We start from the raw sequence: 12,666 nt of genomic DNA on the forward strand, positions 1-12,666 counted from the left end.
ATGTAGTCAATATATCCATGTTCTCCATTCATCACAGTCTATGCAGGTTGTTTCTCCCACACGTGAATGAAGTCAGTGATCCTAAGAAACAAATAAATGGCAGAGCAGCAGCTTCTGAAGCCACTGAATCATTACTAATCAATTCATCTTATGTGTGCCATTAAAATGCCAAGATCAACATGTGTTCAGTTTTGTACACATTACCTCTTCCTACTTATTCTCTTTAAATAAATTGAAGGTCAAGGATAAATTATAAATAAGAGTCTAATTATTATTTTGCATCATTATGCCCCAGTTTGATTCTTGATTTTAACCTTCGTATTCACATGGGGTTAACTTAACATAGATTATTTGCTGAGCTCATAACTTTTCAATTTATTACTGGCATAACAACATCTGCATTCCCTCCTTTAAGAGAGTTGCACTTGAATCATCCTTGAGGAACTGCAAGATAAAGCTGAGCTAGGCTTCCTGGGCCTTTTGTCTTTCGCCAGCCTTCTGGGAAATGACATATTTCAAACTCTTGTTTCCATAATGCACAGTAGAAGACAAAGTATTCTCATAACACCCTTAAATGTAAATTTGCAAAGGCTACAAATGAGCAACTACCTTTAGCATTCAAATGAAATGCTGAGATTCACAATAAAGCCCCTTGAGCTTTGTCTTCAAAAGTGTTCTGCCCCAGTATTTGAATAAATGCTTGGAACTTTCCTTAATTTCTCCATGCTTTGGTTTTTTAATTATTATTATTTAAATGTTCCTTTTGTGGCATTGGTAATAACCACTTTTAAGGAAAGGAAATTCTATGTTGGTCTAGTGTTTTTTCATAAACATTCTGCATAATTACAGATAGGTAGCCGTGTTGGTCTGTCATAGTCAAAATAAAAAAAAATCCTTCCAGTAGCACCTTAAAGACCAACTAAGTTAGTTCTTGGTATGAGCTTTCGTGTGCATGCACACTTCTTCAGATACACTGAAAAAACAGTGTATCTGAAGAAGTGTGCGTGCACACGAAAGCTCATACCAAGAACTAACTTAGTTGGTCTTTAAGGTGCTACTGGAAGGAATTTTTTTATTCTGCATAATGTTATAGCCACTGTGATTTAGCTCAGCACTTAGGTTTCTCAACAAGGCGGGGGGGGGGATGCCCCTCTTACACCCCACAGCTAGCAACATTAGGCACTCGGTTCTTCGTGACCCCATGGACCAGAGCACGCCAGGCACTCCTGTCTTCCGCTGCCTCCCGCAGTTTGGTCAAACCCATGTTTGTAGCTTCAAGAACACTGTCCAACCATCTCGTCCTCTGTCGCCCCCTTCTCCTTGTGCCCTCAATCTTTCCCAACATCAGGGTCTTTTCCAGGGAGTCTTCTCTTCTCATGAGGTGGCCAAAGTATTGGAGCCTCAGCTTCAGGATCTGTCCTTCCAGTGAGCACTCAGGGCTGATTTCCTTCAGAATGGATAGGTTTGATCTTCTTGCAGTCCATGGGACTCTCAAGAGTCTCCTCCAGCACCATAATTCAAAAGCATCAATTCTTCGGCGATCAGCCTTCTTTATGGTCCAGCTTTCACTTCCATACATCACTACTGGGAAAACCATGGCTTTAACTATACGGACCTTTGTCGGCAAGGTGATGTTTCTGCTTTTTAAGATGCTCTCTAGGTTTTGCCATTGCTTTTCTCCCAAGAAGCAGGCGTCTTTTAATTTCGTGACTGCTGTCACCCTCTGCAGTGATCATGGAGCCCAAGAAAGTAAAATCACTCACTGCCTCAATTTCTTCCCTTTCTATTTGCCAGGAGGTGATGGGACTATCGGCCATGATCTTAGCTTTTTTGATGTTGAGCTTCAGCTCATATTTTGAGCTCTCCCCTTTCACCCTCATTAAAAGGTTCTTTAATTCCTCCTCACTTTCTGCCATCAAAGTTGTGTCATATGCATATCTGAGGTTATTGATATTTCTTCCAGCAATCTTAATTTCGGCTTGGGAGTCATCCAGTCCAGCCTTTCGCATCATGAATTCTGCATAATTTAAATAAGCAAGGACTTATATGGGCACTTAAATCCATTAATTTCTTTTCTTTGGCCGACACATCCACACCAGACCATTTAGGCAGAACATGAGAACCTGTTGAATTTCCCACTGCTGCCCACACCTTCAGCCACTGTAGCCTGAGGCTGTGCCTTTGGCATATGCCTTTCTCTGTGACCAAATGTGTGTATAAGAATGCACCTAGGAGGTACTTGGGGATTTAGAAACTAGTTAAAGCTGGTGTGTGTTTCGTGCTTGGTGCTTTTAGTTCCAAGGTTGTATCTGTGTTCGTTTTAAATTATTACAGTGTTTCATTAGAGTAAGAACGTTTTTTTCGGGTGGCTTTCCCATTAATTTCCGTATTCTGAGCTGATGCTGCTTTAATTATCTGCTCTGCTGCTGCTTCACTCTAATGCTTAATTGTTGCTTGTTTTATTGGACTTTGAATGCTGTTAGCCACTTTAAGCACTCCTTGGGTAAGTAAAAAGGTGGGATGATGATGAAGATGAAAATGATGGTGATAACAGTAGTTCTAAGAGCCTGATTGCATGTGTGAAACTTCAATTGAAATGAATGAGACAAGCCCAGTCACGTGGCTCTGTCAGCTGAGCATGTCAGCTGAACTCCGCTATAGTTAGGGAAAGTGAGGCATTATACCCTGAGACGCTGAAGAGATATTGAGGGGGGAAGGTTTGATGCAGCTGAGGTTGTGCTCTCCCACACAAACTGGTTAATTTCCCCTCTCTCAAGGAGTCCATGACTGTGCAGCAGTGTGGGTCAATGTGGTTGCATCAGTAGTTGCTAGCACGCCAATATTCAACACAATGGTGTTGCAGTTTTTTTTTAAATCCAGCTGTTTTAACCGCTTTTTCACTGCTTCCAGTCAGAGGGAGTGTGCTTCTGCATGCCAGTTGCTGAGCGTGCGATGGGTGGGTCTTGCCATCTGGGCAGTCCAGGACATCAATACACTCTGCCTAGAGGTGCCCTGGGTAGGTTACTTGAGTGCTACTAATACAACTGATTGATTTCACCACTCAGAGGCAGTGGCGAAACTGCATGCTCCCCTACCGGGGGCGGAGAGCAGGTGGGGGCATGGCTGAAGCCCTGGGGGGCATGGCACGCACCCCAGGGGTGTGGCACGCTGACCGCGGGGGCATGACGCACATCCTGGGAGCGTGGTACACCACCAGCGAGGGCGTGGCGTGGTGCACTGCCTGCAGTTGTGTGACGCACAATCTGGGGGCGTGGCACCCGGCGTGCGGGGATGCGCGGTGCATGTTGGGGGGCCCGCCATGATGGCACCCTACTGAAATTGTGGTGCTGGGGTCGGTCCGCTCCCTCCGCCCCCCGTTCCTCCGCCAGTGCTCAGAGGCACAGTTAATTGTCTCTCAAGACAGATGGAGACTGTCCCTGTTAAAGTAAAAAGTAAAAAGGTAAAGGGACTCCTGACCATTAGGTCCAGTTGTGATCGACCCTGGGTTTGCGGTGCTCATCTCGCTTTATTGGCCGAGGGAGCCGGCGTACAGCTTCCGGGTCATGTGGCCAGCATGACTAAGTAGTCTTAAAGTAGTCCCATTGACTAAGTAGTCTTAAAGTAGTCCCATTGAAATTGGCTCATGCCCATTAACTTCAGTAGGTTTGCTCTATGTGCAGTGGTGGAGCAAACCAATCAGGTGCCTGGGGGCGGGGCCAGCCACCCATGGGCGGGGCTAGCTGGGGCAGCATGCTCTGGGGGGCCTCTGAGGAGTCTGCCTGCCTCCTCCCACTCAGCTGCCCTACAGCTGAGGGGGAGGCAGCGGGCGAGCCATTTGGGGTGGTTCAAAGCCTGCGTGCACCCAAGCCACCATGACTCTCCCAGGAGAGACGCGTGGCTCGGGCGCACTGCAGGCCTCGTGGTGAGTTCCGCCCAGCATTATGTCACCCCTCAGAGGTGACACCCGGGGCGTCCTGCCCCTACCACACCCCCTTCCTCCCCCCCTGTCTAAGTGGAACTTAGTTGAATTCAAACCATACTTTGTAAACTGCTAATAAACCTATTTTTTCATTAAGCAGTATATTAATGAACAAATAACAACGTACAACAATGCTTATTTGGACTACAGCGGACAGAGTCCACTACAAGAACTTGCTCCAGTTGCCAGGTTTAGAATCCTATCACACCCATCCAAGTTAAAGCTATTTTGCATGGCTTTGCAGAGAAATGTATACAGTCTTAGGGCTTCTCAAGTTTCAAGGAATAAATTGTAGAGAAGGAAATGGTTATAAAAATATACCTATAAAAATATACATAATGGTGATAGCAGGCTTTTCAGAATTTCAAATTGCTGACTTTCTAAATCTTTTACACATGAAGAAAGAAAGAGGAATAAAGTAATCCCCAGGTAGGTGGCCAACTCAATTGTTTCAGGTGAAGCACTTGGATTTAATCAGTATAGTTAATTGACTTCATTGGAACAGAATTAGTTCAAATGGTCCTTTAGCTTAACTGGGCTCTAGATCAATTATTCTAAAAGCAAGAGTTATTCCAATTATAGTAACTGGTTGCTGTGGTTTTCTTCCACCAAAATGTTACTCAAATTAAAAAAAAGGAAAGGAACAAAACACTACTAAAATGTTTAGGGGCCAAATAAATAGACAACATAGAATTTAATACACACTGATGACCTTCCTACTCCTCATAATAGTTTTAACACCTAGGACACTACCTATTTGCTACAGTCCTGTAAATAAGCTGCTTCATACATTGATTATGGAGCTCTAGGGACATAAACACCTCATATATAAACCTGATGGACATTTCTCAGCTACTTCTGGCAAAGCTTTTGTTGAGATATCTCTGTTTTTATTTAATTAACCCTTAAGATTTGGTTCATTTTGAAACCCTACTGTGCAGTCTGTCCTTCCAAATTCATTAAATGGCCTAGTTTGGATAAACATATTTGCTATATTTTGATCTTATAGTTTTTGTAAACAGCTCAGAGATTTTTGGGGCCAAAAATGTTAAATGGTATATATAAACAAACAAACAAACACGCAATGAATACAGTCGTATCTTCGTTGTCAAACGCCCTGGAACCTTGACGTTTTGGCTCTCGAATGATCGAAAATGGAAGTGACTGTTCTGGTTTTCAAACATTCTTTCGGAAGCTGAACGACTGACAGGGCTTCTGCAGCTTCCAATTGGCTGCAGGAGCTTCCTGCAGCCAATCAGAAACCGCAATTTGGAAGTTGAATGCTTTGGAAGTCAAGCGGACTTCCAGAATGAATTCCATTCGACTTCCAAAGTATGACTGTAAATGCACATCTTGCCTTGTATGAACCATGGGCCTATGTGCTCTGACCTCACACTCCCATTTCTTCCTTCCTTCTTTCCATGGTAGGATTAACCCAGAAAAATATTCATTGAACCATAGTTATGTCTCATAACGGTTTTCCTGTTCGCTTACAATGTTATCAGCCCGGAAACCCAAGAATCCTTTGGTCTTTGCCCACCAGCACAAAGCTGGAGGAGAGGCCTTTGTATTGCAGTCTCCTTCTTGATGGGCCATTGCTCTGTTTGGTTCCTTAATGGCTTGCACTCAGCTAGCCCTGCTTGGTTAGTGTGGCTCATTAGCATAAGCCAAACCTAGGAATTTCCATGTATGGCCTCGTTCAATCAAACCTTGATTAATTCTAACTTTTACTAATTCTGAGACTGATGGGTGCCTTGCACCCACAAAACCCGGGCACCCCAACACATAGCCATGGGAAGGCACATCCTTCCTGAAAATTATGAAAATTCTCCCTTCTAAAAAATTGAAAATTATGTCACACCTCCTTACATTTTTAGCGCTGAAAGGGAAAATGAATGAAATTTAAGAAAAACATGACCTCAACATATATTTACACTTCCTGTGTGCAGACATTTTGTATAATTAGTCCTATCTAGAACTATGAGGCACAAAGGGAGCTTCCATGTGAATGAATTATACTCATTCTGTACTGGATACACCTGAGCTTATGCATGCGGGGCTAATATTTATTGCAGCCGAACATTCGCTCATGAAAACTTTCTGTCAGTGTTTTAGTGTAGACATGTATTTGATGCCTTTGCAATCTTCTATGCCATGCATTCAATTTAATGGGGGGTGGGGCATGATCAGAGCGTCCCTCTGGTGTTGGGGTGTGGCCAGATGGTGCAATCTCCACTTCCCCCTCATGGGTTCAGTGATTATGCATAAAGAGGGTTTTCAAAAGGGCTTCTGCACACTCTTGGACTACAATCCTGCTATCATTCCATGTGTGAAGTTCTGCACAGAATGAACCTTTGCACCAAGCATCAACATGGGAGCACAGAGCAGTTTGTGCTGTTGTGAGATCCTGATAGTTTCAGTACTTAATTTTGTGGAAGCAAGTGTAAAATACGTCCGCTAAAGGTAACACATTCAGGAATAAGCTGTATATTTTTTTCAGTGCACCTGACAACCCAGAGGTTCTTCATAAATGGATGATTCAGCTCACAGTAGGTTCTAATATGATACTGATCTCCCAGTGAAAGTATTGAAGCTTTATTCCTATCTCTGTATACTGAACAAAAAGCAGCTTTCCCTACCCCCAACTTTCTTTTCTGAGAATAATCTGGAACCTTTCGTTTTAATATTGCAAGGTTTGCTTGCCCCCGGTATTTCAGCATAAGGGACTCCTAGTATTTAATGTTTTGCTTTTGCAAAAGCTCTTTCCCCCGCTTTTGGAATGTTGGAGAGTAATATCCTCCACAAAGGTTGCGACTTCCGAAGACGCGTGAAGTGAAGTGAGTGGCACCAAACAGTAGGTAGCAAAGCACTGTACAATTCAGTGAACAACAAGGTCAATTACTTCATATCTACTTGTGGTTCAGCACAGCTGGAGTGAAAACCTCATAATGCCTGACTGGCATTTCTGCAGCAGTTTAATGGAGGATAATCACAGAGCTTAAATCATTGGCTTACCAAAAAAGAAAGAAGAAAAAGGGGGAGAGTCATTTTGACTGGGCAAACGCAGAAGGCAAAACATATTCTTAGTCAAGAATCGATAGCACAAAAGAGAGACCCTGAGATCAGAGATGCAGAATAGGCTTAAGAGAAGGCCCACAACCACGCATAGCCCAGTTTGCATGCAAAATGTCTTGGGTTCAATGGCTGGTGTATCCAAGTAGGGCTAGGAAAGACTGGAAAGCCAGTAGTACATGTGAAAAGGATCATGGGGTCTTAGTAAGCCACAAGTTTAACATGAGTTAAGAGGGTGATGAAGCAACAAAAAAAGTAAATGCTACTATAGACAGCATAAACAGAAGTATAATGTTCTGATCAAGGGAAGGAATGGTCCCACCCAGGGCTTTTAGTGGGGTGTTTTTTTTTTTAGTTTTTAGTTCCGGCACCTTTCAGGTGGGTGCCATTGCCATTATAAGAGAACAAGGGAGGTGCTCATGGTGAGTTCCATCACCTTTCTTTCCTAGAAAAATAGCACCGGTCCTACTCTATTCAGCCTTGGTCAGACCACACCTGGAATACTGTGTCCAGTTCAAGGCACCACAGTTTAAGAAGGATTTTGACCATGTGCAGAGGACGGCGACCAGGATGATAGAGATTCTGGAAATCAAGACTTATAAGGAACAGTTGATGGAATCGGATGTGTTTAGCCTGGCACAAGCTGGATAGCTCAGTTGTTTAGAGCATGGTGCTGATAATGCCAAGGTTGCAGGTTTGATCTCCACATGGGGCAGCTGCATATTCCGCATTGCAGGGGGTTGGACTAGATGATACTCAGAGTCCCTTTCAGCTCTACAGTTTTATGGTAAAGAGGTGACAAAGAGGAGATATGATAGCCACCTTCAAATACTTAGAGGGCTGTCACATGGAGGATGGAGCAAGTTTTTATATAATAAGTGGTCTATAAATTAATTTATCAATAATAAGTTGGTAAGAGCTGTTTGGCAGTGGAACAGACTCCCCTAAGTAGCTGGAGGGCTCTTCTTCATTGAAGGTTTTTAATCAGAGGTTGGATGGCCATCTGTTAAAGTTTCTTTAGCTGTGATTCTTGCATTGCAGGGGGCTGGACTAGATGAGCCTTGGGGTTCCTTCCAACCCTACGCACACACACACACACACACACACACACACATGGTATATTCCTTGTTGACATCAAATACAGACTAACACGGCAGAAAAAGGTGCCTGCGTATGTATACTAATGGTCATATCCTGTTGCAATATTTTACTTAAAGGGACCAAATAAACATCTCCACCTTAATAATGTTGTCAGCTCAGCTGCTGATGACCTCTTTGTGACAGCTGCCTGCGGAGGAGATGATTGACTGCCTCCAGAAAATGATCCTGATGTAAAGCACAATGGACACTAGGAAAAAACAACAACAACCCACAAGTCTAATTATATCTTCTTGCAGCTGCTGAGATTGTTACTGTCAGCAAACATTGTTTCTCTCATTCTGTCTGGCTCCTGACAAGTTTTCAGGTTCCAGGATTACCTTTGCACAACCCCCTTTTCCCATAAGCTGATACCTTTTCTTCCTTTGCAACCAGAAGAAGCTTATATCATACAAGCTCTTGAAGGAAAAATGCCAGTCAATAAGATTTCATTTGTGTTAAGATCTACATTAAAAGAATGGAGAAAACGGAAGAAAAGTGATGGGAGGGCTTCCCATAGAGCAAAGATGCTTTATTACGATGGGGAAAGAAAAAACGTGTAGGATTTAATGCAGCATCTGCAACTATTCCTTTAACAGGCATTGATGTTCCTAGCAATAAGTTTCTGAAAATTGTTGATTTTGCTTCTTGGGAAATTTGCTTTCCCATCATGCCAGCATATGGCCAACATCTCCAACCAGTTGCCTGTGACTTTCACATTTCACATTTTAACCTCATCAACATCCTGATGCTAAACGTTTGTACAGTGGAGTGGAACCAGTGTGGTGTGGTGGTTAGAGTGTTGGACTAGAACCTGGGAGACCAGGGTTCAAATCTCCACTCAGCCATGAAGATCATTGGGTGAACTTGGGCCAATCACTGCCTCTAAGCCTAACCTATCTCACAGGGTTGCTGTGGGGATTAAATGAGATGGGGGGGGGGGAATCATGTGGACCACCTGGAGCTGCTTGGAGAAAAAGGTAGGACCCTGCAATGTAACTGCCACAGGCCCACAGAGCATACTCCAGTGCTATTATCTGGGCATGACCCTGCAAGCAGGAACAGAGCCATTGCAGCACATCTGACTTTAGTACATGGAATTGCAGGGATGCACCATCTTGTGCTTAATCTCAAGCAGGAAATGTATTGGGCCATTCCTCTTGATGAAGAAACACCTGCCTTTTTATGATGCTCCTGAAGCTGGAGTTTATTAGCTTAATTTCACCACAGCATGGATGCTTGTTTATACTGTGCTGTTTGGTGGTAGCACATGATATTATTATTATTATTATTATTATTATTATTATTATTATTATTATTATTATTATATTTTATTTTATTTTATTTATATCCCACCCATCTGGCTGGGTTTCCAGCAACTGAGTTATGTTGCTGTTTGGCAGATACCTTAACCTGTTAGTGTGGCCTGATGACTACTCACTCATACAGCCTGTTCTGGTCCTCCTCCGTATAAGACTGCCCCTCTTCCAATAAATTAAAACAAAGCAGAAATAGCTGCTTAGGAACGTATGACGCTGCTTTATACTGTGTCAGACCACTGATCCATATTGCTGACACTGACTGGTAGCAACTCTTCAGGGCTTCTCTGACCTCTACCTGGAGATACTAGATAAGGCTTCCTCAACCTTGACCCTCCAGATGTTGTGAGACTACAATTCCCATCATCCCTGACCACTGCTTCTGCTAGCTAGGGATCATGGGAGTTGGAGGGCCAAGATTGAGGAAGCCTGTATTAGAGGTTGAAACTGGGACCTTTTGCATGCAAAGGAAGTTCTCTGTCACTGAGTTATGGCCCTTCTCTCAGTACTTTGCAGGTTTTTGTGTGTGTGTTTTTTTTTAAAAAAATACTTATTCCATCTCCAGTTTTTTTATCTCAGTCTAGACTTAGAGGGGAAAATGTGGTGGGAAAGGAGGAGCACCTTTTATTTGGTTGCATAAATTACAATGGCCTCCTATTAATTCAATGCCCTAAATTATGGGAGATAATAAAAGCACCCCGTAGGGAAAATATGTCAAGTATTGGAATGAATATAAAAAGAACTGTGCAACAATAGCTTTAAACTATTGATTTTCAAGCCATTCTCATGTTTTATATTGCCAGTTTGATTATGTAACAATTTTGATTTTGAGACCTAATTAAAATGATCCATTAGTAATTAACAACTGGATGGCAGTAAGTGAAGCAGAGAATATGAGTATTTCTTGCTGGAATACCATCCAGCACCTCACCAGTGAAAACAAGGACCTAGCTGTGCATGGACAGCAGCCATAGCCAGGCAGCCATAATGCTGATTATCACCATGCCACAAATGAAAAGCATGTACACAGCAAATGATTCCAGATGACCAAAGGAGGGAAGCTTACTACAAATCTAGCCACCCCCAAGCCAAGAACTTTAGCAGAAGCCAGTTTCATAGTGGCAGCAAGAAAATACAAAGATCTCAATGCCTATGGGGGCCTTTTTCATTGGTCATGGAAGGTACCAGTGGAAAGGGGGAAATCACCTTGAATCAAATGAAGCTGTCTCGAATCCATTTATGCTCTGCCATGATAAATCTGTTAATTGCTAAGCTGCCACAACTATGTTTTCTGTTGCAGAGTAAACAAGCTGAAATTTGATGGGGTGGCCAGAGGCTTGGCCATGATGTGTATGCATGTGCGCACATACACACCCCACAGCACCTATAACTGTTTCTTTAATTACTGTAACTGATAGATTTCTGAAACAGACATTCACCTTTACAAGCATTAAGACCAGCACCAGGAAATAGGGTTTGGAAAGAAACCCCTGTGCTTCTACCCCTCTCATCAGCATTACAGTGGAACCTCAACTTAAGGATGTAATCAGTTCTGGAGGTCCGTCCGTAAGTTGATCCGGGTCACTGGTAGAAGCACCGTTGTGTGCAGGCGCATTTAGTGGCAGCACGCTTCTGCGCATGTGCAGATGGTGGCAGCCGCTTCTGCACATGCGCGAATCGCGGCAAACCCAGTATTTACTTCCGGGTTTGCTGCGGTCGCAACTTGGATCGGGCCCAAGTAGAGGCAGTCATAAGTAGGGGTTCTACTGTAATGTGGGAGAATTGTGGAAGCATCGCAGAACAAGCTAAAGTATTACAAAATACACAACAAATGCACTATTATTGTTTCAAGAACATGTTGGGGATTAGACATGCAGTAAAACACCAGTCTGGAGGTGGCCTGATTATGTCTTTTAGAAGAGCTGTATTTGTTGTTCTGTATCTGGGGATGCAGAAGTGATGTGGAAAGTGACTTTTATTTACTTTTTTGAGTCTTCATAAGTTATATTACTTAGGGCTTGGATGAGATAAGTCCAGAAGTTTGAAACATTTGATTTACACTTGGAAAATTTCCCACCCAAAAATTGGAAAGAAAAAACCCTCTCAGCACTGGAGCCAGCTTGAAGGTGGGAAATGGAGGGAAAGGACATTTTATATTAATTATCTATTTGTTGGTTAATTTGAGCCCTTGGGGAAGACTATGCCAACACTTTAAATTTATTTGACATTAATAAATGACAAAGTTACTTTCTAATTAAGAAATCATCTTTTTTTTAAGGCGGTAGGATTGAGTGGACCTGTTTGGTAATTGCGGGTCCCATCAAACTGACAAACAGCATGTTATTAAATTAAATACAGTCAAAATGATCAGACATCTCTAAGATTATAATAGGCAGTAACTGACGTTGGTGACAGAACACATTTCATTAACGAGACTCTGCTTGGTAGCTTGCTAGTTACTCTGTGCCTGAAAATCCCCTCAGAGATGGAAATGGGATTGTGATGTTAGTCAAACCAGGCAATAAATCATATCTCTCCTGATTATGGTGCAGTTTATTACATGAGCAAACATACAAATTTATAAAACCTTTGAGGTATAGTTCTGTATTACTGGTTCCTGTGCTGATTTGTATCTCCTCTCTCCCAATCTTCTTTTTTAAAAAAATAATTTCTTTCAAAACATGTGCTTTGACACAAACCAGAAAACAACTAATTTATAGTATGTACCTCATTCCAGAATTTTCACATTTTATTATTAACAGTATTTATATGCCATTTGGTTTTGGTATTTTCTGGGTGGGTTACCAACAATAAACATGAAAATACAGTATAGATGCGGAAGAAACCAAAAATAGTAAATAAATTGCTGCACAGAAAAATCAACATTAAAATGGAAGCAGCACTTGTACTTAGTTGGTTCATCTAAGTCAGTATTGTCTACAACCCAGGGTTTCAGGCAGGGGTCTTTCCTAGCCCTACCTGGAGGGGTCAGGTACCTTCTGGAACGTTCTGCATGCAAAGCAGATGCTCTAACACTGAGCTATGGAGTTTCCAGAGAAATACATTAAAAGCATACAATAGATGTCAAATTCAGGGAATACAAAAGTTCATATTTCAAAAGCTTTGGGGTGTGTGTTTTACCTGGTGCTGAAACGATCA

Source organism: Podarcis bocagei (assembly GCF_964188305.1).
Source record: "Podarcis bocagei genome assembly, chromosome: 10".
Classification (NCBI taxonomy): domain Eukaryota; kingdom Metazoa; phylum Chordata; class Lepidosauria; order Squamata; family Lacertidae; genus Podarcis; species Podarcis bocagei.